The 26,900-nt window shown below is 44.7% G+C and overlaps 1 long non-coding RNA gene across 1 annotated transcript in view; it reads right to left on the bottom strand.

Annotated features, from left to right (window-relative positions):
• Nucleotides 1–2,022: 2,022 nt before the first annotated feature.
• LOC131909417 (uncharacterized) overlaps nt 2,023–26,900 on the bottom strand; it is a 28,961-nt gene continuing 4,083 nt past the window's right edge. The window contains exons 2-3 of the long non-coding RNA XR_009378844.1: nt 4,604–4,659; nt 2,023–2,115 (exon numbers count right to left, since the gene is read on the bottom strand). This is a non-coding gene — a long non-coding RNA (uncharacterized LOC131909417). The remainder of the gene's footprint in view (nt 2,116–4,603; nt 4,660–26,900) is intronic.

Here is a 26,900-nt window from a genome sequence, read left to right on the forward strand (position 1 = left end):
CACACATGCACACACACACACACACACACACACACACACACACACACTCATGCATGCACGCACATGCATCCACACATACTATTAATAATAAAACTTTTCATTAAAAATTTTAAAAGAGGTATTTGGGACACTGAGAAGGGTTACATAGCATACTAGGTAACGAGACTTTGCAAGTGAGCACCTTCCTAATCGACATGGAGAGGTTCTAATGTCGCCCTTCTTTGATAATACTTTCTTGGACCCTGGCCTCTCTGGGTGCCTTAGATAGGTTTCAGTAAACAGTTTGGGGAGAGGCAATATAGTCTTACTCTTAAATTTCAGAAAGCAGAGGGTCTTGTAGCAGATAGGTAATCCACAAGCGATCATCATTGAGTTCACTGTGATGTCAGTGGACACCATTTGGAATGTCTGTCCCCTTCTTCAATAAATGCCCTCATCCTGCAAACAATGGTTTGGTTACTACCGTCCCCTCTGCTGACTGGCACACAAGCTCCAGGGGAATCCAATCACTTTTGGTCCCACAGCAACCACGTTGTCTGGGGTCACCCAGAACTTCCAGCAGTAGAGGTTGATTTTTGTGACATGACTAAGAGGAAGTCCTCAGACAAGCACAGAGGAGAGGACCAGGGAGGAATGGAAATGAGAAAATGTGGAGAGAGATAGACTGGAATGGAGAACAGGGGCAGAAACAGGGCTGGCTGGCTGGCTGGATTGTCTACTTTTGTTACTACAGTCTCTGAAGCAGGCTAACGTTATAAAGAAAACGGGATTAGTTAGTCACAGTACTTGAGGTGTAAGGACATGGTACCAGTAGCCATTTGGCTCTAGCAAAGGCTGCATGGTAGGAATTCAAATGCAAGGAAGAGACCACATAACCAAACAGGAAGCCAGAGAGTGATTCTGAATTGGGCCTGTTCCTACAAGAACAGGAGTTTCCAGAGAGGCTCTTTAATCTCTCTAAGGCAGCATACTCACCCAGAGCTACCTACTGTGTCTCCCTCTTCTTTTTCTTTTTTATAAGCATATACTAACTGCACAAAACAATGGGTTTTATTATGATATTTGTGTGTGTGTGTGTGTGTGTGTGTGTGTGTGTGTGTGTGTGTGTGATATTCACTCCCATTACCCTCTCTTGGTCCACTTTCTGCTGCTTCTCCAGTCCCCACCTTTTAAAGGTCCACAACACCAACTCCAATACCACCCCTTAAAGCAACAGGGCTTCCATATGCAGACTCTTGGAGAACTCACTCAACCCATATCTAAAGCACAGCAGTGGTCCTGGATTTAATGGTTTTCTCACCAAACCAAGCTGTAGCTCTTCCTCTGAGGCTCTACACTGCATACTTCAGCCTTCCAGTAAAATCCCTTGCAGAGCTAGCTCGATTGTTTCTAGCTGCCAAAGACCCTCTGCAGAGAACACCATCCATCGGAAGCATTTATGTGTATTTGCAAACCATGCCTCCCATCCCTCCACGGCAGGACTCTCTTCTCTACCACAGAATTGTCTATTCAGTTGAAATCCATTTGTTTTATTTTCATTTTTTTCCCATGTTGTAGTGGACTTGTTCAGGAGAGTCCCAAATAGTCCATGTCATAAAAAATGATGCTTTCTCCTCAAGATGCTAAATGTGGTTTATTTCAGGTTGACAGGCCGCCTTCGGCTGATGCTTCTGACCACTGTGGAGCAGCAGCTGGGAGAAGGCATTTTCTGCTCTTTGTGCTCCCATCCTGAGGACAGTGACCCCACCTAACCCAAGAGCCCCAGAGGCCTACGCCTGGAGTGGATGTGACATTTATGAAAGTTCACAGGCTCACATTTCTCTACTTGGTGCAATTTTCTTTTAGCTCTTTTCTGTCCTTGACATTGGTGCTTATGAAGCTGAGTCTGCAAACAGGCAGAGCATGGGTTTGAACCCCAGCTCTCTCCATACCTGACATGTGATCTTGGCCAAGTCAGTTTACCTGTCTGTGCCTTACACGCATGCTTAGGTCAAAGAACAACTTGCAGGAGTCAGTTTTCTCCTTCTACCACGTGAGTCCCGAAGATCCAACTCCAGCAAATGCCTTTCTCCACTAAGCCATCTCTCCCACTCCAGTCCTACTTTTCAGGATTATCTGGGAGAAATGGGGAGGTAGCTGTGAAAAAGGCCTAAGGCAAGTTACTCGAACAAAACAAGCTTTAAATAAATGATTATCCCGGGCTAATAACAGCTTCGCCGTTTGGCAGGGTAGGTTGAGCCTTGCAGATGGATTGTCGCATTGAAACCTCACAGTGACACTGCAGAGAAGGGACCCTTGAAATCCCATTTTAAAGCTGAAGCTAGGGGACAAGAGCTTAGTAACCTAGGCCCGAGAGGGGACCATTGGCACCTGTGTGGTCAGATTGGAAAGTCAGGGCCCAGACATTTGACAACCGTGAAAAAGCTTTCTGCCATGCATTCTGGAGCACCCAAAATGCCGGTGTGGGCACAGACTTCACCGTCTTTCATTCTGAGTGTCATGGTGTCAAGGTTCTGCACTTTGTGGCATGCATGAGCAGACAGCTTAGATTCACCTGGGCAACCATGGGTTTCCACTTTTGAGATCGGCACACAAGCATTTCCTACAGCATTGCATGGCCGATTCCCTGATCAACGGGGGATGCTGCCATGGTCTTTCTTGGTGTTTTCTAGTAGAAAACTAGTTATGTTCTGAAAATAAATCAGTGTTACTGAGTACCAAGTGCTCACAGTTATTTGATGTATGTTAGCTTTTTAATTCCCCAGTAACACCTTGAGTAAGGCATTATCCCCGGGCATCAGTTAGGGTTCCATTGCAGACAGGAAGACAGAGTAAGCCTAAATGGGAAGGGATTTACTAGGGATAGCACCTGGCTTAAGGAATTTGTTGGGAGGCTGAAAAATACCCACAGAGACAAAGTTTCACCCAACGTCACATCAAAGACATCACAGCAAGCAGACCCACAGGAGCTGAGTAGTGGTACACCTCTGTAATCCCAGAACTTGAGAGGCTAAGGCAGGTTCAAGGCCAGTTTGGGTTACATAGTGAGACTGTGTCAAAAACAAACAGAGAGGAAGAGAAGGAGGAGGAATAGAAGAAGAGAAAGAGGGGGAGGGGGAAGAGGGGGAGCTACCACACAGCCATGTCCGTGGCTTGTTGGAGAGAGTACAGGTGTGGAAGGTAGGCCTGTGTTGCTGGACATCACGGTAGTGTGTCTCACTGGCCCACCCTCACTCTATGGTGATATTGCGTCCCCCAATATATTGTGCACTCTAATAAACTTATCTGAGGTCAGAAAACAGAACAGCCACTACACAGACAGAGGGCAGGAATGGTGGCACACACCTTTAATCCTAGCATTCCAGAGGCAGAGATCCGTCTGGATCTCTGTGAGTTCAAAGCCACACTGGAAACAGCCAGGCATGGTGACACATGCCTTTAATCCCAGGAAGTGACAGCAGGAAGCAGAAAGGTATATAAGGCGTGAGGACCAGGAATTAGGTTTGTTAAGCTTTAAGCTTTTAGCAGCAGTTCAGCTGAGATCCATTTGGATGAGGACACAGAGGCTTCCAGTCTGAGGAAACAGGATCAGCTGAGAAGCTGGAGAGGCAAGGTTAGCTGTGGTCTGTTCTGTTTCTCTGATCTTTCAGCGTTCACCCTAATACCTGGCTCCAGGTTTGTTTTTATTAATGACCTTTTAAGATTTGTGCTACATCACTCAAATTCAAAACCTTATTATACTGAAGCTACACAAATAGGATGCTGGCATTCTAGCTTCAGAGGCCAAGGAAGACACACTGGGAAAGCAGAGGAAACACTCTCCACCGGTGGCTTGCCATCAACATGACTCCTCAGCCTGTGCCTTTTCCACAGCACCATGCTGCTCACACTTGCCTCCTCCCTGTCTGTCTCACTATCTCACTGGTTCTCAAGAAGCATCCCAGACCCACTGAGTCAGACCGTCCGGGACCCGGACAGTCCACAGCTTCATCTTGCTTTTTTTTTTTTTTTTTTATCATGAGCTCACAGCTTTCCATCTCCACATTCAGGCGACTCTCCCAAGCACCCCAGACTGCCTCTTCTCTCACTGCACCCACTTCCTAGCCAGCTTCTCTAAGTCTTTGTTTTCAGGGATACCCCAATAAATCCAGGCGCTTTCAGCTTTCTGGTCAAGCATCCCAGAACCCTAAGGTCAATCCCAGTCTCCCCAAAGTCAGACTATGTCCAAGATAAGCTGTCCTAGGAGCCAAGAACTAAAAGCCTGCCCTGCTCCATAGTGTCCCTGCCAGTTCTCATGGCACATGGCTCTGGTGGCATTCTCTTGGCCCACTGTGATCACCGTGTGCTTCCTGTAAGCAGTCCCTCGCTTTCTCCCCATCCACTCTCATCTGATGCTACATGTAGACTCGTCCCCAGTGTAAACATGGTGTCAGCAAGGCAATTACTGAAACAGTCTCCAAAGGTGCTAGGAGGAGCATGCAGAAGAGCAGGCTGGGGATCCGGTTTTACTGTCCCCCAGTTTCTGAGGTCAAACAGGGAGACATTATTGAGGGTAGCCCAGGATGGCAGGGTTGGCTACAGTCATACCAAACACAAAGCATACCGTGTCCTGGCTATAAATTCCTCCAACAGCAGGTGTGTGCTTCAGAGGCATAGCTTCTGCAATTAAAAAAGTGACATTTTAATGGATTATGCAGATCAGCTAAGGTTCTAAATCATAAACATCCTGCCTTAGAGGGAATGGAGAGTGCAGGCCAAGCAAGGAGAGACAGCGTAAACACCATGAACGGTTTACTGCTCCTTCCGACCTTTTTATACCTTGCTGTGAAACTGAACATTAACCTTCACATCCACAGTGGCCCCTTTCTGCTGCCTAACAAAGGCAGTAGATCATCTTTGTATAACATGTGAGCTGGATGGACTTTGCACTCCTCCGGCATCTCAAATGGTACCTAATGTGATCCCATTAGCACAGGAAATAAAACACACTGTCTTTTTTAGTAACAGAGTGAGGGATGAGAATATGAAGGAGCTCTCTGGATGTCAAATGCATGTATAGAAACCAAAGTGGGGTCTATGCCATACCATTCTGAATGTCCATGACCTCATCTGATCTCTGAGGCTAAGCAGGGTTGGGTCTAGTTAGTACTTGGATGGGAGAAACCAAAGCAGAGAAAAGATGGGTTTGAGATTTTCCTGCTTGCAAATCACAGACAAGAAGTTTGTCTTTTCTGCAAAAGCCTAGATAGTAAGGCAGGAGGCCTGTCTTTAAAGATTGTGGGAAGATAGAACTGCCAACAGGTCTTGCAAATACAATGCAGTGGGTGCAGAAAGTTCCAGAACACTGTAGAGACCAAGTAGGTAGGAACTCTATCACGGAGTGGCAACATGACAGAGCAGAGAACATAGTCCATTGGTCTCACTTCTAAACACAAGTCACCCCCTTTAATTGATATTTTGCAGTTGGTCCCTCCCCATCAAAAGAGATGATAGAACTAAAGAGCTGGAAGGAAGCCAGAGGGACCAGATGTCCTGATCCTCTCATTTTATACACAAATAAGTTATAAGACTTGCCCAAGATCACAGAGCAAGAAATAGATAGAATCCCAGGCCCCCAACATATTGCTTTCTCTTCTTATTTAGACAACAAGAAGTTCCCAACGACATTTAACGAGGTTGTAAGAGATGTCCTGGGTCCTCTATAGATATGTCTATTTTTCCTATAGTTAGGTGGCATGACATGGCCAATTAACAAATAGAAGAAGAGTAGGCGGACTGTAGGTGTGGTGCAGGTGCAAAGGGAGGGATTTCAGCTATGTCTGAGTTGTGAGAGAAAAGCATTTCCACAAAGCCTGGGATAGGTAGAAAGGATGAGGACCCTGAATAGACATGCAAGTGTAATTTCTCAAGCCTGGTGCTTGGTACATTATAGCAGCAGCCATTAATGTTCACCTTTCCTCTTTGATCTATAAAGAGCAAAGTGTAGCAATTTATTTCTGCTCCTCTTCCTGCCTCTGCTCCCTCTGAGGTTAGGAGTCTAATGGGTAGTAACATGATAAGGGAAAGAGCAGCCACCAGCACTAGCGGCCCCCCCCCCAAATGCAGCCACTGTGCCTGGACGGGAAAATTTTAGTAGCATATTGCAGTGAGTTATTGGAATGGGCTTACTCAATACCCAGTGCAATTCCCTTCTAGCATGCAGAAACTGGAAAACCAAATCAGAGCTGCCCTGTGCTACTTAGAAGCCTGGGCAGTGGAGGTTTTGTGAGTTCTATCAATAGGTGTATGGACAAGTTTTGTTTCAGGGCTAATGGAGCATAGAGATGCAGGACTCAATACATTCATCTTACTCCTGGGGATCATAGTTGCTGCAGCAGCACATTCTGGAAGCCCCCCCCCCCGCCCCCCGCAAGTGAACAACTTCACGATCATACAGACATAGCTGCACCTGGGGTAGCACATTTTTACAAGACAGTTTTGAAAGTTATTTCCAAAACTCCAGCTTCAATTCTGCTCTTCAGTTCTCCAAATAATTTAGTGCCAACTTCAGTATTAGTGTTAATGACACATCCCATTCCTAGAGTAGACTCAGCTGTCTGCAGCCAAATCCCAACAGAGCCTTTTAACAATGCAAAACAATTTCATTTGTAGCCAGCTCGACTTTGTAAAAACACATGAAGGAAAGGAAACTAATAGATCTGAATTCTCACTCTGTTCAAGGTATCATACGAATAAAGGCTAAAAAATACCTGGGAGGGCAGACATGAGTGTTGTCCAGTTCACAGATAAATCCTTGGGTTATGGGTTATACATCTGGCAAGCTACTGCCAAGATATCCCAGAAACCACACACACACACACACACACACACACACACACACACACACACACTGTCTTCACCAACAGAATCACTGAGCTGATTTGAAGGACTTTGCTACTCCCAGGCAACCATTGACTAAGAAGAGAAAAGTTCTAGATGCACTCATGTGTTGCACAATGATGTTTTGGTCACTAATGAACTACATATGACAATGGCCTCATAGGATTATCCTGCCTGGTGATGCTGTAGTCATCTTAGTTTAAGTTGCTGATGTTCACACTGTAGAAACTTTGCTCTTGGTAGACTATATCCCCCTCTTAAAGGGCCATGTAATTGTAACTTTATTATTCAGCTCAGGAATGTTCCAACAGCCCATTTTAAATTGCTCAAATTTTCAACATAAAGTACCAAATCAAGACCTTCAAAGTTCTTATCTTGTTATATCCATTCATCTTAAATAATGTCATGCTCCTCACCCACCCCTAATTAAGACCCCTCAAACTCTTAAACCACCAGACTTCATTCTCCACTCTCTGAGACACTTAGATTCCACCACAATTGTGCTCCTCATGAGTGTTCCAGGCACGAGGCCCAGCCTTGCTTCAGCAGCTGGTCATCTGCTGCGATCTGACTCAGTTTCCACTCTTTCCTCCACCTTGCTTTTCACACTTAGACTACCAGCAGTTTGATACAGCCCTAGAATGAGCTGCTTGGAGTTTGATAAAGAAAACTAAACAGGACAGGCCCCCACTCTCTCCAAGGACTCCCAACTCTTGGGAGCCCCCAGGCACTGTGGTCTCTGTATTCACCTGCACTACTGCTGGGCCCTGTTTCAGGGATTGGAGACTGCTGAGACAAGCCACACTTTGACCTCAGTCGGCTGCAGTAAAAGCATTTGAGCACAAGCCTGACAAGCTGTTCAGGGGAACAGTGGAAGGAGGGACACCCAAAAGCCGTCTTCTGAACTCCACAGATGCACCATAGCTTGGGCACCAGTATTCACACACACACACACACACACACACACACACACACACACACACACACACACACCAATAAATAATAATAATAAAGCAATTAGTAATGATTATGTAAATTGAAAATATGGTATGTAATTCTCTCTGGACAGTTCCTAGTTAAGTGCTCAATAAATATGAGCCACTCTTATAGTGGGGGGATAATTTTGTAGCCCTCAAATCATGTTCCCAGATGCCAAAAATCTGGCCATAAGAAACAACTGGAGAGGGCTGGAGAGATGGCTCAGAGGTTAAGAGCACTAATTGCTCTTCCAGAGGTCCTGAGTTCAATTCCCAGCAACCACATGGTGGCTCACAACCAACTATAATAAGATCTGGTGCCCTCTTCTGGCATGCAGGCAGAATACTGTATATATAATAAATAAATAAATCTTAAAAAATGAAAGAAAGAAAGAAAGAAAGAAAGAAAGAAAGAAAGAAAGAAAGAAAGAAAGAAAAACAACTGGAGAACTGTACCCATGGGGGAAGAAGCAAGGCAAATGTGCTTTCTCTCTGATTGTTAAGAATATTGCTACATTAGCCTCCTAGAGAGCACAGATGTCTAGAGAAAAGAACCTTCTCTGTCGCTTTATTCAGACCTGAAATAATAATGGGAGAAGCAGCAGATGTAGTAAGGTAAGGTTCAGTCTAATGATGGGACACAGGTGATAATCAGAGGGAAATGAGGGGATAGTACAGGAAACAGCCTGGATCGATCGATCTCTCTCTCTCTCTCTCTCTCTCTCTCTCTCTCTCTCTCTCTCTCTCTCTCTCTCTCTCTCTCCCCAACTGATTTGGAATCAGCTGTAAATCAGCATAGGGGATATCATGTAGCAGGTACAGTAGAGACAGGTTCTGCTGGCAAGAGAATACCAAGCTGATGAGCGAAAAGGGAGGAGCCAGCGCCAGTTACAGAGACTCAGCCATGCCGCATTGAAAGTATAGATACAAGGCTCTCCCTGGAGGGTTTCCCAACAACCAACTAATGAGCTAAGGGGAACTGAGTGTTCATAGGTTAAGATTCCCTTTGCAGAGTTTGGGGCACTCAGTGTTTTGCTCTTTGATACGTCTGCACGGAAGATGCAGTGCTGTGACAATCTGTGAATTGTGACTGAAGGAGGAAGCTCTGACTTACAGCACTGTCCCTCCTACAGGTTATGGGATTTGCAGAAATTTACATAACTCCTTTGCACTTTGGACTGAAAAGTTAAATGACATCCTTGCAGGGAGCTTGCCATGACAATCGAGGGAAATAATACATGTGAAGTAATGAAGTGATAATGGTTCACACTGCCCTGCCCACAGGAGGCAGCCGGAAAGGGACCATAGAGGTGGAAGATACAGTGAATTAGAAGGGTGGAATGATTAAGGCAATTCTAAAATAACAGTTCCTTGGGCAGTTTTGAAAGGAAAATTGAAGAGGCTGTGGTTGGAGCTAAATAATGAAAGGTGGTTCCAATGGACTCTGCCTCCTGCATATCTGGACTAGAAGCCAAGAGTCAGTGAAACCAAGTAAATAATTGAAGGGTTACATGCACAGAATGAAGTATCCAGGAAAGCTACTTCAACACTGAGACCATCACTGGACTATACAGCTTCAAACCTCCACCACATTTAAAATTGTGAAATAACTTTTCAGCGACCAAGAGAGAAATCCCTATGGAAAAATCTCTCAGAAAAATAAAATTACAAACCTACACACCATTTTAATATTTATTTATTTGGTTGTATGTGTGCCTATGTATGTACATGGACTGTGTGCATGCAGGAGCCCATGGAGGCCAGAAGACATCAGATCCCCTGGAACTAGAGTTACCTGAAGATGTTAGCCTCCACGTGTCTTTTGGGAACCAAATCCCAATCCTCTGCAAGAGCAGCAAGTACTACTAATCACAGAGTCATCTCTTCAGCTGTACCACATACTTCACTTTGTATAGTGGAATATTGCCAAGGGTGTAAACTGTCACTAAAAAGTTGGTAAATTTTAAAGCTAAGTACTTCTTTGAAATATCTGTAAATAGCATTTATTCTTTATTATTTAAAATCAGAGATGCTGCTATTCTCATCAACTTGTTATTTTGTGTTTGCTATTTTGAATAAAATAATAAAACTGGATGACAAATATCACCTAATAAAATGAGCTCATGGTCAAGTTGAGAAACAGAAGAGAGCCACGAAGCAAGTATCCTATTTCCAAGTCTCTTTCATATAAAAGAAACATAAGCCAGAGTAGCATAGAAAGCTTTCAATGTAAAACGCTCCATAAACCAAACTGACAGTCTCTTTCCCATCTCTCAAATTCCTCTCTAAGGCTGGAGGTAGCGGTGTAAAAATCTCCAATTAAAACTGACTTCTGAGTGATGGATATGGCTCTGTCCAGAGGCTGAAGTGAGGAATCTCATTAGGAATCAGGCCCAGCCATAGACCCTCTGGTGCAACAAGAGGAAAAATGAAGATTGATTTAGAAGACCAGAAGTCTGGCCTCTGTAAAAGCAGATGCTAAGTCATCCTACAAGTTCCCTGAAGCCCCTCCCCAGGCTCCACAATCCTTCTCTGCCTGTGTCTGGGGAGTCTGCCGCCTGTATTCTTTTTGTCCATGTCATCTTCGTCTCTCCCTCACCACTCATTCCTGGCCGCCTCAGATTCTGGCATGGCCTGTGAAACCAGACAGTCTGGGCTCTGCCACTAAATCACAGCATGATCTTAAGCAGCACTCAGCTTTCCCCTCAGCTGCCTCACCTACAAAATGGGGATCCCAGTAGTCAGTCACCTCAGAGCTGTAGTTTTACACAAGTTAATGTAGTAGACAACCACCACAGTGCCTGGTACATAACACTAAATGGATGTTGCCAGTTGTTGTTATTAGTAATTACATATGACATTTTCTATGCACACAGTTTCCAAGGAAAAAGTAATATTCTTTCTTGATAATTGCTGATTATTTTCTCTGTAGTGCTTACAACTATCTCCAAATATTTACACTCATTTATCTTCACTCTTCTCCCACAAAAATATCTCCATGACAACATGAACCTTCGCATTCTGGCTCACTAGTCTGTATCTGACCCTAGTACATCCTTGGAAGACAGGAGATCTAAGCGTAACTAGAGCAGGTGAACTGCCACCCTTCATCACCAGAGTTATCCAATGCTTGTGACTGAACAGCAGGCCTGGGTAGGAAGAGACACTGTCTAACCCAAATACGTATGACCCCTTGTTCTGTGAAAACGCCAGTAGCCGGCTGGGAGAACAAGGGTCTACCTGAAAATGAACTTGTACTTGTTTGATTTCTGGTTTTGAATGACAAAAGATGTCTCTACTTTAAAAGCAAACAAAGGCTCTCATTTTTCTCCCTAGAAATTTCTGTAAGAAAATCCTTCTTTCCAGGAGTTTCCTCTTACTCTGTCCCCACACTACCGGCCCCGGTCCTCTCTGAGCACCCTGACACTTAGACAGTAAGGGAGAAGTGGGTTCACGTTTCAGCACCACGGACAGCGACACGCGTGCTGGATGGGATTGGGGTCTTTTCGGAATATGCATGGCATAGTTCTCAGCGTGATCTATGTACAAACTCCTTTACTTGGTTAATGACTATTCTACATTTTAAAGGAGAATAATTCAGAAGTGTGTTTTGTCTACTTGCCTTATTACAGGTTAATGAATTTGATTTCTCTATAAGGAAACTTTGAGTAGCTTTATGTGCCAGGCATTGTGTGTGTGTGTGTGTGTGTGTATTATTGTATCCCATATTTTATACTACAAACCTCTCCTTCCCCTTCTCTTTCATCTTGATGTAACAAGAAGGAAGATGAAGACTGATTCATGAAAACCAGGTTCAAACTGAGCCTTTCTGTAAAACCTCCCCCTGCCAAGGGTCTAAAATCCTTCCCTCTGACTATATGATTCCTTCATTTTTTCTTACCATTCCACCTTCTATACACACACCACGCACCCATCTATCATCTGTTCTACATGTACACTTCATCTCACTCTCTTTCACATTGATATTGCAAGGGCATTGGATTTAAAACATAACACTGTAGACTCACATCCTAGACTCCCCTTGGGAAATCTACTTAGCCTCTTCAAGATATTATTTCCTCTCAGCCTGGGAAACCCAGACTGAAACTTCTCCTTACAAAGTTCCAGTGCTTTTATGTGTAAGGTTGGGTTAAGTTCTCCTTCCTGGAGGTTGAGTGGGAGGTAGGTGGTAACCTAGAACCAAGGGAAGAATGGGTGGGTGGACAATACTGGTACCAGTGAAAGGAGAGAGACAGGAGGTGGGGGTGGGATGTGTGGGGGAGAGGAGGGGATCGAATATGTTGATGAAGAAAAGCAAGAGCCCAACTCCAGAGGGCTAAGAAATCCAAACCAAAATTCAAATATGCCAAGTTTTAAAGAATTTCTCTAGTAGTCAGATATTCTCTCTCTCTCTCTCTCTCTCTCTCTCTCTCTCTCTCTCTCTCTCTCTCTCTCTCTCTCTGTGTGTGTGTGTGTGTGTGTGTGTGTGTGTGTGTGTGTGTGCATCCTCTATCACTCTATACCTTGTTTTCTGACAGTCTCTCACTGAACCTGGAGCACATTGATTCAGCAAGACCAGCTGGCCAGGAAACCCCATGGATCTTCCTATCTCTGCCTCTCCAGCTCCGAGATTACAGTCATGTATTGCCACATCCACCTTTTCCACATGGAGGCTGAGGATCTGAACCCAGGTCCTCATCCTTGAGCAGCAAGTCTTTTACGAACTAAGCCATCTCCCCAGCCCCTCAGGACGATAATTCAAGTCCTCCTCCCACTCATATAGAAACATAAACTGCCACAGAGCTGGCACATAGTAAATGTCATAAATGTCTTATGAGTGCATCTATATCAACAAATGATTTTAATAAAGTTCATGGTCTGTGCACCAACCATAAGCTTATGATGTGCCATGATGGGCCATATCCACTGAACAGACACAAGAATGAGATAACAGAGTCCCATGAGCTGGTCCAAAAACTTACTGTGAAACCAAGATGGAGATTTGGAGATACTAATTTATCACGGTTCCTGGGGAAAGTTAGTCTCTGTATATGTCATTCTGAACCATTTAACTATTCATTAAGCACCTACTGTGTGCCAACATTTTATTAAGCCATAGGACCCAAGACAGACACAAACTCTGTCTTCAAGCATGTTTACATTCTAGGAATATACATCTCTCCCCAAACCATTCAAATAGATAAGCTATGAGCAGCCATCACATAAACCTGTGAGAGTCTGGGTATGAGGTTGGACAGAAACAGTGCTACCCAGGGCACCCGCTGCTCTCTGAGATTCATCCGAAGAACAGACCAAGTTTCCCCTGAGAAATGAAAGTCAGAAGCAAAGAGATGCGCAGTTAGTAACTGAATCTGGCCCTGAGTCAGAGTAAGGGGCTTTCTTCATGAAATAAGCTGAGAAAAAAACAACCAGGAGGTTAGCTGGAGAGAACAGCCTCCCCCATGCTGCAGGGTTTTGTCTTCCTGTTGCTGAGACAGTGGCTCAGCAAAGCCTGGGCACGCTCATGTTTAAACTCCTAGAGCTACCCCTTCAAGGTCAACCACCTGTTGAGCTCCTTACGGGGCTCTTTGGAAGTCATGAGGGTGAAGACTTCCTACCGCTACCACTTTTCCTGATTTGTCAAGAGGAGGATCAGTGGGGTAGAGATGGCTCAGTAGGTAAAGTACTTGCTGTACAAGCATGAGGACCTGGGTTCTGATCACCAGAATCTATGTAAAAGCTGGGCACAGTGGCACACACCTATAATTCCAGCATGAGGGAGACAGAGAAAAGATCTCTGAGTTTCACTGGCCAGCCAGTCTACCCAATCAGGGAGGTCCAAGTGCAATGAGAGACCTGGTCTCAAAATATAAGGTGAAGAAGCAACTGATGAAGATACCCAACATCAACCACTAGATGCACACACACACACACCAAATTAGGGGACCCAGGTATGGTATGGCAAGAAGTACACCATGTGTGAAGAATCTAATCCCTCTCCTCACTTTTTTGAAGGACAAGAATGGGCACTTTCTCACTGTTAGAGCACTTCCAAAGATGGCTGACCTCTATTCATCCATTCCTTATATACACAAAATATATCTTCTCTTTCCTTTGAATTTGGGCTTGGATTGGTAAAGCTAAGACTAGTAAAATATGGTGCATGAGATGTCCCAGACTCCTGAAGCTAGACTGTCAAGGTCCTGGCAGGTTTTGCCTTCTTGTTGCAATAAAGTAAGCTTCCACACAAGGAGCCCAACTACCCCGAGACCCCCTCACTATGAGGAAGCCTAGTTATATGACCTCACTTTTTTCACTTGAGACATCTAAGCTGGTCCTCAGCTGCTTAAACCATATAGACATGATAAAGCACATACTAGCCTTTTCTATTGTACCCTGAGGAAGCAAATACATCAGAAGGGTATAAAGAGCCCAGCCAGCTGGATCTCAGTCAACCAAACCACATATCATATTACAATCAGAACAGGAACCAGACCATTCTGCCAGTGGGACAAAGAGAAAAAGGTTAGAAAGAAGAGAGGCAGAGTGATCCTGAGCTCTGGGGATGACTGTGGAGACCAGGGCAGAGGGAGGCTCCCTGAGAAGTCTCTGGACAATAGCAGTATGCCTTGACATCAGTCCTAATCCCATTAACAAGAAATCTGTGTTAAAGTTAACCCTGACTGAAGACTCTCCAGAAATCAGGGTCTGCATTAAACCTCTCTTGTAGAGATTCTCATTTACTCTTCACAAACGGTGCCAGAGTTGCCTCTGATGGCAAACACTACAGAGTGAGGACATGAGGCTTGGGAGCATATGTCACTTGTCAGGATCACACCCACAGCAAATGGCAGAGCTGGATTTGAACCCAGAACAGTCTAGCCCTCAGCTCAAATGAGCATCAGGGTCTGGCAACTGTCAGGCAACAGCTGTTACCTTGATTGCATATTTAAGTTCTAATGGGCATTTATTTTATATGCACATATTTAGTCAACCCAGACCTCATGGGTACTTTTGAAGAAAGGTTAAATAGATAAAATGTATTTACACTGATGGACTATATGGCGTTGGTATGCTGCATTCTTCTTTAGAAGTGTGTTTTTGTAATGAGTGGAGAAGAGAAATCACTAATAGGTTACAATTATAATCCTCTATCCTTACAAATACTAAGAAAGACCAAAAAAGAGATTATTTAAGAAATTTTATGGTGCTTTGGGTTTTTTTCTTCAATTGGCAATAAGATTCTAATTCATTTATTTTATGTTAATTTTTTCAAGGTCTCACTATGTAGCCCTGGCTGGCCTGAAACTCTCTATGTAGACCAGGCTGGCCTCAAACTCACAGAGATTCCTTCCTCTGCCTCCCAAGTGCTGATATTGAAGGTGTATACCACCATACCCAGCCAAGTGAAATTGCTTTGAAAGTGACATCACTTTAAAAAAAAAAGGGTGTTATCTAAGCTATAATAACATTTTAGTTTTATTAAAAGTCATTTCAGTTATTTCTTAACAAAGTTATGTGTTTGCATATAGAATCCGAGTCACTTGTAGAGGGCTGAGGCTGTATATTGGCACCAATTTTATTCTGGGATATATCATAAGAATACTGGAGTAGACATTTTTGCCTGTTCATGTGTGTGGTATGCATGCTTGTGTGTATGAGTGTTTCCATGTGTGGGCACACATGTGTGTGCAGTTGCATGTGGACATTCAAGTGCATGTGTGTGCTCTTGCATGTGAAGGCCCAGAGTTGACGCTGGGAGTCTCCCTGCATTGTCCTTCACCTTCTTTACTGAGGCAGGGTCTCTCCATTGAACCCAAAGCTCATCAATACCACTAGATAGCTGTCAGGAAGTCATGACCATGGCCTGGAAGATGTATGGTAACAATGTGATGAGTGGCAGAGGTGCTGACAAGGTCATGGACTCTGAAGCTCGTCACACTGAGACAGGAAGAGCATGCCTGGGCATGGAGTCCAGGGCTGTGCTGTGCGTGCTAATCAGAGGAGTGTATTGGGTCTAGAAAGCGTGTTTGCAGAAAGAATCAGCCCTGCACAAGAATCTGCTCAGATGTCCCCTCTGGTGCCTTCCAGCTGAGAGATTCAGGCATCCTAAGCCCCTGCATCACAGACCTTAGAAGAAATGCCAGTGCCTTTGGGGCCTCCAGGGCTGGGTGGCTATAGGTGGAGACAACCAACAGCTTTCAAGTGGCAATTGCCATTCTAACTTCTATCTGAAAGTGGCTTAGGAAGAAGGTTAACACACTTAACAAGATTCCCCGAGGCCTGGATGTGTGCGAATCATTTTTTTTTTTCAACAAGGTACAGCCCTCCTATCTTAGCACTTAACAAGGAGCTGTGTTTCTTCCCTATGGACATCACCCTGCTTCACATTTGACCATGATTAAAAGTGATGTGACTGTAAATGCAAATAAATTGTTCACAGCGTGGCCTACCAGATTACATATTCTTTCTGCTCATAGGGACGCTGCATGAGGCACCTCTGCACCTCTGCTCAGAGCCTGAAACTCAAACTAACACCCAGGAGAGAAGCATCTAACCAAAGAGGCCCCCTGAGTCCCCACATTCGCAACACAATCAAAACAAAATCAGGTTGCTAGAAAAGTTTGCATTTTTCACTGACCACTTACCACATTCATTCTATAAAATACCATTTCCTCTCCTGAGATGCTAACAGTGGAAATCTATGCCATTGGGAAACTCTAGGGACACCTTTAGTCCCAGCACTCAGGGGTCAGAGGCAGGTGGATCTCTGTGAGTTCCAGGCCAGCCTGGTCTACAGAGAGAGTTCCAGGACAGCCAGGGCTACAGAGAAATCTTATCTCAAAAAAAAAAAAAAAAAAAGAAAAAAAGAAGGAAGGGAAGGAGGGAGGAAGAGAGAGAGGGAGGGGAGGGAGGAAGGGAAGGAGGGAGGAGCTCCAGAAGATCCAGCAAGCCCTTCAGTCACCAGCCTCCTTTGAGGAGCGTCTTCAAAGTCCCTGACTCACAGGCGCCTGAAGGGAAGTAGCTATTCGACTAGATATCAATTTGTCCCTGACAGGTCTAGAGAAGAAAATGTCAGGATTTAGCATTCTTTGGGTTAAGCCTTCCAGGGATTCTTGGCCCCCCAAATTCCTAATATCATGTAAATCCCTACTCTTTGTACCAGTAGAATAACGGGCTTATCGGCCACGAGTGGATTGGCTTTTCTGTGAGGAAAGGAAGAGTATTTGTTGGTCTAAAGTCTCCAAATCCATTCGTTTGGGTTTCCCTGGGAAGGCGGCTTACTCAAGACCAGGTCATTTCCTACAAGGAATTAAATGGGCTCTGCTGGTTAATTTAAATAATCCAAACTTTTCCAGGAAGAATTTTAGGGTATCAAAGCCCAACAGGCGGAGTGGAAGGTCAGGTACCCCGTGGTGCTCTACACTCTCTGGGCGCAGTCTCTTCATCAGCGGCTCTACTCCAACTACACACTGGAACCACCAGGGGAGACTTGAAAGTCTCCGGAGAATGTTAAAGTGCTGACCCCCTTCTCTATTGCTGTGAAGAGACACCATGACCATAGCAACCCTTATAAAAAAAAAGCACTTAATTGGGGTAGCTTACAGTTTCAGAGGTTTAGTCCACTGTCATCATGGTGGGACATGGCAGTGTGCAGGCAGACATGATGCTGGAGAAGCAGCTGAGAGCTCTACATCCAGACCCACAGGCAGCAGGAAGAGAGAAGCTTGTGCTCTTGAAACCTCAAAGCTCACCCCCCTCGTCCCCCCCCCACTTCTGCCCACAAGACCACACCTCCTAACCCTTTCAAATAGTGCCACTTACTGGGGGCCAAGCATTCAAATCTGGGAGCCTACGGGGGCCATTCTCATTCAAGCCACCGCACCAGTGTCACTGGCCCAGGATGTTGCTGTTCCTTCAGTCATTCCAATCATCTTCAGTCTCTGAGTCTGTTCAAGATGTACACTTCAGGGTAGTGGGGTCTTGTTGTCTGAATTTGCAGTCAGGCCAGAAGAGGACATCAGATGTCCTGCTCAGTTGATCTTATTCTCTTGAGACAAGGTTGATGTCTCACTGAACTTGGTGTTGGCTGGTAGCCAGCAAGTCCCAGTTATCCTCCTATCTCCAAATCCCAAAGTGCTGGAGCTACAGGCATGCACAGCTGTGCCTAACATTTTACAGAGGTGCAGGGATCTGAACTCAGGTCCTCAGGCTTGCAAATGTTCTTACCTGACCAATTTTCCCATCCCTCAAAGAGATTATTGAGACAGTCTGAGACCTAACAAAAAGTCATAGTGCTCACTGGATATCCCACCTTCTCCTTGCCTGTGCTGACCCCTTCCCTGGACTTCACCCTGTCTCAGCCTCTGCTTCAGCACTTGACAGCCATGACGTTTTTATGTCTGACAGTGTTTTGCCACTGGTCAGAATCAAGATACTCTAAAGGGCCAGTTGCTCCAAACAAAAGGTGTCTTTACAAAGCAGAGTGGCGCCATTTTGTTTTTAGACAACTGTACCCCTCAGAGATCCAAAGTTATTATAGAAGAACTCGGGCTGGGGAGATGGCTCAGTGGATAAAGTGCTGGCTGTGCAAATGTGAGCACCCCAGTTCTCCTGCAAAGCCTGACAAGGCAGCACACGTCGTAGTCCTAGCGATCTTTCTGCCAGATGGGAGACTGAGACAGGAGAATCCCTAGAAGCTCTTGGGCCAGCTAGCCTGCCTGCCATACACAGTGGAGGACAAGAAGAGACTCTGCCTGAAACAAGATGAAAGGCACGTGCACACACACACACACACACACACACACACACACACACACCTGCACTCATGCACCTGTACTCATATATATAAACACACATATATATACACACATACATACACATACAAAAAGAAAAAGAAAAACTGAGCTTTTTATGTTGAAAACACAAAACGAATTTGTTGGGGGAAAGTGTGTGCTTCAGCTATCGCTTGCTTTAGTTGGGATGCAGATGTACCTCCGGGTTCAAAACTTGGTACATCCATGGAAACAACTGAACAGGAAGGGCAACTCCTCACTCTCTGCTGGTTGGAATGTTATGGACTGCATAGGTCAGATTCTTCTTCCCATACACCTCAAGTTAACGTCACCCCTACACCGTCCTATAAACTCCCCTACTCTTTGGACTATTGTAGTGTCATAGGACCCCAAAAGAATCAAAAGCGCTCTGTCACTGTTGATGGCCAGGGAACATAACACCTTGTATGTACCCTGCCCTTGACAGCAAGTGCCTCAAGATTCTTCTGATCCTTGCTCATCTATTCAAATCACATGGATTTGGTGACTATTATCAATCAGACTCTGAGCCAGACATCAAAGCTTCAGGTATAACTGGTCTCTGTTCTCCACAATCTCAGACTCCAATTGGAGAGACAGGCACTTATTCCATTAGCTACTGTGCAGTACAATAAAAGATATGACAGGAATAAAGTGAAAAACCCCCAAAGCACTGAGAAGGAGCTGGCTGGTTCTATTTGCTACACAGTACCAAGTTCTTATTTTTTTTTTTTTTCGAGACAGGGTTTCTCTGTGTAGCTTTGCACCTTTCCTGGAACTCACTTGGTAGCCCAGGCTGGCCTCAAACTCACAGAGATCCGCCTGGCTCTGCCTCCCGAGTGCTGGGATTAAAGGCGTGCGCCACCACCGCCCGGCTCAGTACCAAGTTCTTACCATTTCAAACATAGCATTAACTGTGGGCACACTGTACAGCCCATTAGAAATGCAGAATCCCAGGCCCCACCCTGAAGGGCAATTGCATTTAGTGTTGGTGATTCATCGGCATTTTAGAGTTTGAAGAGCATGCCATTAAATGGCAAGGATAAGATAAACACCTGAGTTCCCTGCTCACATTCCTAATGGCAGCTGCCACTAATATATGCTAAGAATAATTGGGGGAAGTCATTTCACATCTGTATGAATGCTCCTGGATGCAGGATTTAGAAATGCTGGCTACTTACAAGTAAACCAAACAGTTCCAGCAACTCCCACAGGAGAAGCAACACCTTCAGAGCCTCAGCTTTAGATGAAGAGGACAAGGACAATCAACCCTCCCAACATTTCTTTTCAACCAGTGTCTTAGGCTGGGGACGTAGCTCAGTTGAAGGCTACTTGCCCAGCACATACAAAGCCCTAGGTTTCAGCCCCTTTACCCCGGCACTACATAAAGCGGGTGTGGTGACACAGCATCTATAATCCTAGCACTGGCGAGATAGAGGCCAGAGAATCAGGAGCTCAAGGTCATCCTTGGCTACACAGTGAATTCGATGCTGACTGGACTATGTGAGGCTCTGTCTCCAAAAATAAAAACAGATAAATAAATCAGAGTCTTGCTATGTTGTCCAGGCTGGTATCCAGCTTGTGGGCTCAACTGATTCTTCCCCCTCAGCTTCTGGGGTTGCTGGGGTTATAAGCACACTTCACCACATCTGCCTTCTCCCTCCCCATCCCATGCTGCATTCTTTGCTGCCTAACCACCCAAGTCCTGGGTTGTACTATTCATGATAAAAATGTTAATGGCCAAAAAGTAAGACTGGGACCCTGCTCTCCTGGCTTAGCCTGGGAAGATAGGAACTTACTGACTAATTAGGAACACTGACTCCAGAGTAATGGCCTTGAATCCAAACTTTGGCACTTACCATCTGCCCATGAGACTCAGGGCAAGTCGTACCCTCTCTCAGGGTCCCTCAGTTTCTCTTTCTGGGAAGATAATAGTGCATGATCGTTTAGATCACTGACCTAACAACAGCCAATAAAGTTGCATGTTATGTTACTTTAACTGTTGTAGCAGATTCTGGTCGGCCAATCACCAGATCCATTTCCTCCATTCCTGAGCACACCAATTACAGATGGACTACATTTTCCAAACTGCCATCCTATTTGGAGTGGCCATGGAAAGTCCAGGCCACTGAAACATAGTTAGAAGAGAGTCACCACTTCCAGGCCTGGCCTAACAAGATCTACAGGAGCCTCCATTCTCTTCTCCCATTCGCCATCAGATATCAGTATCCAAGGTCATCTGGAGAACCATGGATAAAGATGGCAGCAGTTCCATCGGCCTGGGTCCTGAATGACTACGTGGAGCAAAGCTATGTCACGTTCATTATAATCACTGTCATTATTGCCCAGGAAATGTGATTACTGCAATGTGGGAAATTAGCTCCTTGTGTGTTGTTAGGGAGCACATGTTTGTGTCCCTCAAAACTCATATGCTGTGCCCCTCTCAATGTGGTGGTGTTAAGAGACAGAGCCCATGGGAAATATTTAGGGTGAGATTGTGTCATGAGGGTAAGGCCATCATGACAGGATTAACAGCTTTAGAAGAAGCAAGAAAGTGATGTACCCCTCCCCTAAGTCACTGCCTGCTCTGTCCCGGGGAAAGGTCATTTAACCCCATAGCAAGACTATCGTCAGGAGCAGAAACCTTTACATTTGAATATGAAATGGCTCCCATGTGCTCATGTTCTTGAACACCTTGTCCCAGCTTGGGGGCTGCTGGCGGGGGTACTGTTTTGAGAAACTGTAGAGCTTTTGAGACGGTATGGCTCTTGAAGTGGGTTGCTGGCGGAAGGACCATTTATTGCTGGTGAGGATTATCATCTGGCTCCAGTTCTGGCTCAGCCTGTCCGCTTTCTCCTGAACACTGTGATGTGACCAACCGCAAGCTCCCACTGTCACAGCTAAGCCTCTTAAGTCACCATGCCCTCCCCGTCATGATGGAACCATGAGGTGAAATGGACCCCTTCTCCTTTAAGTTGTCTCTGGTATTTCGCCAGAGCAACGAGAAAAACAGTATAGAGCGCTCTTACCAGAAAACAACCACGCTGCCTCCCTGACAGCTTGCAGAACTGTGCAAAATAAGTAAGTGCCCATTGCTTGAGCCGCCCAGCCTATGGTATTTTATTATGATAGCTCAAAGTGAGACGTGAGATCATACACTTCAGAAGATACCTGCTGTAACGGCTAGGATCACATAACCACAGCTAGCCAGTACACATTCCAATTACTCACAGTTCACCTTGCATAGTTCTTGTGAGAATTTAATAGCATCATTAATGTGAAAATGTAAACTTTGAAGTTCTGCGCAAGTATTTGGAGAAACAAAGACGAACACCGGATTCAGGAGTCAGGACCCAATTCAAATTCCCTGTGGCATGTAAGCTGAGTGATCTTGCATAAATCATCCACTCTCTGATTGGGTGCAGAAAATTAAGATGTGATGGCACAGTACCTAAGCCAGACAAGACAGATTCTTAAAGATGAACCTGTTTTAAAAGTGAAAGTGATTGTTCTAGAAGCAGTCTACATAACTTGGTGGTTAGGAACCAGTCTTTCTGAGTTGGAATCTTAGATCTGCTCTATCCTGGTTAGTAATCTTAGACAAGTTAATTTGTCTTCCTGGGCCTCAACTTCCATACCCATCCAACTGGGATAGTGATAGACTCTCCCTTGCATTGATATTGTGAGTAGGGAATGAATAGATAAAACAAAATCTGATACAGAGTAGGCAATTAAGAAAAGTTGATGACTATTTGTAGCAAGCAGGACATATTTATCCAATATTTCCTGTTTTGCCCATCTTGGCCTTCTTTCCCATGAAACACACAGTATTTGATAATTATGTTTTTGACAACTAAAATATCAGACTCAATCTTTTGGCTGTCCTAAATTAACTGTCTTCTCTTTGAGATAATTTAGGGAAATGTACCTTTGATGGGTTGTGTCACATTCTGGAATATGAGTAAGCCAGAGGAGGTAAATAATTATAATAAGTCTAATTCATTTTCTTAGCACCATGTTTGAGTATGTGTGTAACAAATATCATAGACTCACAGCTGTGAAAGTGGATCAGAACTAAAGCCCATATTTACCAGGCCATGTAAGAACCAGACATTTTCTAAAAATCAAAGTCTTTGTTTACCAATGAGAAAGTCAAGGTCCCGAGATGTCACATGACTGGGTCAAGGTCACAGCTCATGAGATGGCATTCATACTAAGATGGATCCAAGTTCTCAGGACCCAATTGTTGGACTGTACTGTCATTCTCCCTCCAGGGACGGCAACAGAAAGACAGGGGACAAGGGGAGACATTAACAAGGAAAAGGAAAGGAGGATTTTGGAAGATTATTCTAGAAGGCTCAACTTCCAAGTCTTAACCGCATGTAAGGCAAAGTTCTTATCACCAAATCTCCCCATTTGATCCTAGTTTATGTGTGGGTCATCATGCCTTTTCTTAGCCTTTTAAAAGTCCCTCGAGCCACAGTCCCTCTGGGAATTCTCAATCCTGACAGTGAAAAGGGAGAACTACATGGGGAAACTATGAGAAATGATGATGCTTGGGTAAGGCTACTTAACCCAAATATAGGAGGATGAGACCCAACTGTTCCTTTCTTTAGCATTCCCAAGTGAGTTAAAAAAGCATTCATGCTTGTAAACCAATGCTCAGCTCATTTCCAAGAACAGAGTGGGGGAAAATAGAGCTGCCCAGATGGAAATTCCAGAGTGTTACAGCCCTGTTCTCCAAAAAATTTCCTTGGTGTGCACTCATTCAGTAAACATACAAGGCCTCTGGGTGCTAGGTGCTAAGTGTATAAAAGTGCTAGACCATGGCTTCTATTTCCGGGGCTCATTTTCTTACAAATGGCTTCCATCTAGTGGACCAGATCTCTTGTTCAGTGCATTACACCTTCCCATGAAGGCCCGACTCCTGCAAAGTGGTGAACGTAACCCACAAGAGTGCTGAAGATGATCCACAGGTGCAACTGAGATGTGGCAATGATTTAGTGAGCCTCTCAAATACATCTGTCCTTTCGGAAAGTTGATACCTAAAGTTTGACGTCTACAGAACGAGATCTTCTTGTTATTAGATATTATATTTTCCCCAGCAGCAGACCTCCTAAAGACCAAAGCAGAGTGAAGAAGCGCAATTTATTATGGCTGAGTGAATAATCAATCGCTATGGAGATCCACATAACACTTCTTGATATTCATCATGTACAGGCCCTGTTGAAAATGCCAAAAGGCACTTGCTTTCATGGGTCCATAAAGCATTTGATGGTAATGTAGTGGCTCACATAAATGAGACTGTTAAGAACTGATGGGCTAAAGGAAGGCTCAGCTCGAAGAAGCCTGAGAATACCTGCTCTGTCTTTCATAATCAGGTTTTTACAGTACATCCAAACGCCACCAGAAACTGAGTTTTGAAGGCAGCTCCCTAGCTGCTATTCACAGACTTTTTTTTTCTGGACAGACCTTGACATTTGAAGTATGGTAGAAAACTTGCTAGACAGGCATTGATGCAAATGATGACTTGTTCTTCCTGAATGACAAATAAGATCTCATGGTGACTCTACCATCAATGATCATTTAAGAGACTTCAGTAAAATATTATTTTGAATATCTCTTTTACAAAGACAAACTAGCTGTAAGTAGTGTAATTTAACACATAAATTATTTGCTTAAGTAGCTAATTTTTTATGTCACCTAGCAGCACCCACAGGGGATTTCCTCTCAACCTAATTTGCTAACCCAAAGTCTCTCCTAGCCTTAGTATCCCCTAACCCCCATCTCATTCTCACGATCTCCAGTTCCATCAATTTTCCTGTCCATGGCACAGTCTCACTCCTTACAGCTGAAGACCATTGTGCCCCTATCCACTACATTCTCTTTGTCCATTCATGTACTGCTGCAGCTCACACTTGGGGGAGGCTTGCCTCTGCCGGGCACTGTACAAAGCCCCCATCTCATTCTCACAACTCTTCAAGGAGAGACCACATCATCATCATCATCTCAGCATTGAAGAGCCAAGTTACACTGGAGAGGTCTAAGTGGCTGGTCAAGGTCGCTCTGACTACGTGGTGGAGCTGGTTTGGGAGCTGCGGAGTCCTTATTCATAACCACGCTATCCTGCCTTTGATAGAGAAGGCATGGCCATGACTGAAAAGAATGAAGTCTACCCTGTGTGGCTAAGGGAAAGGGAAGGGGGGAAAGAAATGTCCCAGTCCTGAGATTATAACAAAGAAGTGACCAAGACAACACTCCCCATCTGAAAAGCCATCGGCACTCAGAAGATACCAATGAATAGGGCTACAGGGTTAGGTTTAGAATCAAGGGAAAAGAGAGGGAGGAGTCCTAAAAGGCTTGTACTTACCAGGTTTTTTGTTTTGGGGGATTTTTGTATTGGAAAAAGAAAGTTTATTGAGTGCACTAAGCAGGAGGTTGGATAATAACAACAGTACTGCCTATCCACTTACCAGGTTTCTTAATCCTAAATTCAAACAGACTCACCATCTGTCCTCAAAATTTAAATTTGAAATAATCATAATAAAAACAATAGAAAATAATTATAGAAACACAAATAGGAATCCACCTTTGCTAAGGGCCATCAAAAATGAAGCCAGATGTAGCCCTCAAGGTATGGGCAGTATCTAGCCCAAAAGAAAAATGTCTGTGGTAGTTTGAAAGAAAATGGCCCCTAAAGGGAGTGGCACTATTAGGAGGTAAGATCTTCTTGGAGTAGTTGTGGCCTTGTTGGAGGAAGTGTGTCACTATGAAGGCAGGCTTTGGGGTCTCATATATGCTCAAGCCATGCCCAGTGAGACAGACCACTTCCTGTTGCCTGTGGATCAAGATGTAGAACTCTCAGCTCCTTCTCCAGCACCATGTCTGCCTGTACACCACCATGTTGCACCATGATGATAATGGACTAAACCTCTGAAAATGTAAGCCGCCCCAATTAAATGTTTTTTTCCGTTATAAGAGTTGTTGTGGTCATGGTGTCTCTTCACAGCAATAGAAACCCTAGCTAAGACAATTTCCAAGTGTAAAAGACCGAAACCAAATGGCCATGCAAATCTCTTGGGCTGGAAAGACAACAGGAGGTGAGGAGTCCAAAGCAAAACCCATCTGCTTCTCCTGTTCCTGCTGCAGTGTATCCCTGTCACAGTGGCTACATCCCACCTCCACAATGCCTCTTCACCTTCCGTCATGGCCACCATTCCACTCTGGCTGTTCCCTCAACTCCTCAAGACTCTGCCCACCCACATCACCCCCTAAAGCCAGGCATGCAGGGGCATACTTGTAACCCAAGTGCTGGAGGGGCAGTGACTGGCCAACCCCTGAGTTGCTGTGACTTGCTGCCAGTGACTTGCTGGCCAGTCAGTCTAACTGGAATGGCAAACTTCAGATTCAATAAGACACTATGCCTCAGTAACAACAACAACAATAATAATAATGTGGAGAAGTCATTAAGGAAAGACATCCCAAGTCAACCTCTGGCCCTCCCATGTCCCCATGTGCCTGAGTGCATCCACTTTCACATGTGCTAACACATATGTGCCACACACATGTGCTCACACACATGTGCCACACACGTGCTCACACACATGTGCCACACACAAAAGAAAGACTGAGAAAGAAAAATACAAGCCCTTTACTCCCTGATAAACTACAGGCAGTTAATAGTTGCTGGGAGAGGGAGAGAACAGGGTCACCACTGGTAAGCTGCCCATGAGCCTGTAAGCAACTCATCAGATAAGAAAGAAATAAAAAATGAAAAAGCAGGATAACTAGTTGGAAAGAGGAAGAGGACAGAGGGAGGTGAACAAGAGAGGGTAGTGGAGGGGGATGAATATGACCAGAATAAATTATACACACAGATGAAGTAAACCTCCTATTATGTGCAATTAATATATGCTAATGAAAATGAAATAGAAACATATTAAACTGATATAAACACAAATAATGAAGCTGTTATGACACTCTATGGGAAGGCAAGTAAGTGATGGGTGGCAGATTACGTGGAGGTGGACATGGCACCACATGACCTATGTGGCAGCAAAGGGTCATTCCTGTTTCCTCGACAGCCTAGGGGGAGATGGGCATCTGACAGGGCACACTGTTGCCAGGGAGCAAAACCAGAGGGATCTCAGCCTTGGCAAACAGCGCCAGTTTCGGTGCAGAGACTGGCTGGGAGCCTAAGGCCATGGGGCCAGCAAAACAACCAACTTCC

This window comes from Peromyscus eremicus, chromosome 4 (assembly GCF_949786415.1).
Source record: "Peromyscus eremicus chromosome 4, PerEre_H2_v1, whole genome shotgun sequence".
Classification (NCBI taxonomy): Eukaryota; Metazoa; Chordata; class Mammalia; order Rodentia; family Cricetidae; genus Peromyscus; species Peromyscus eremicus.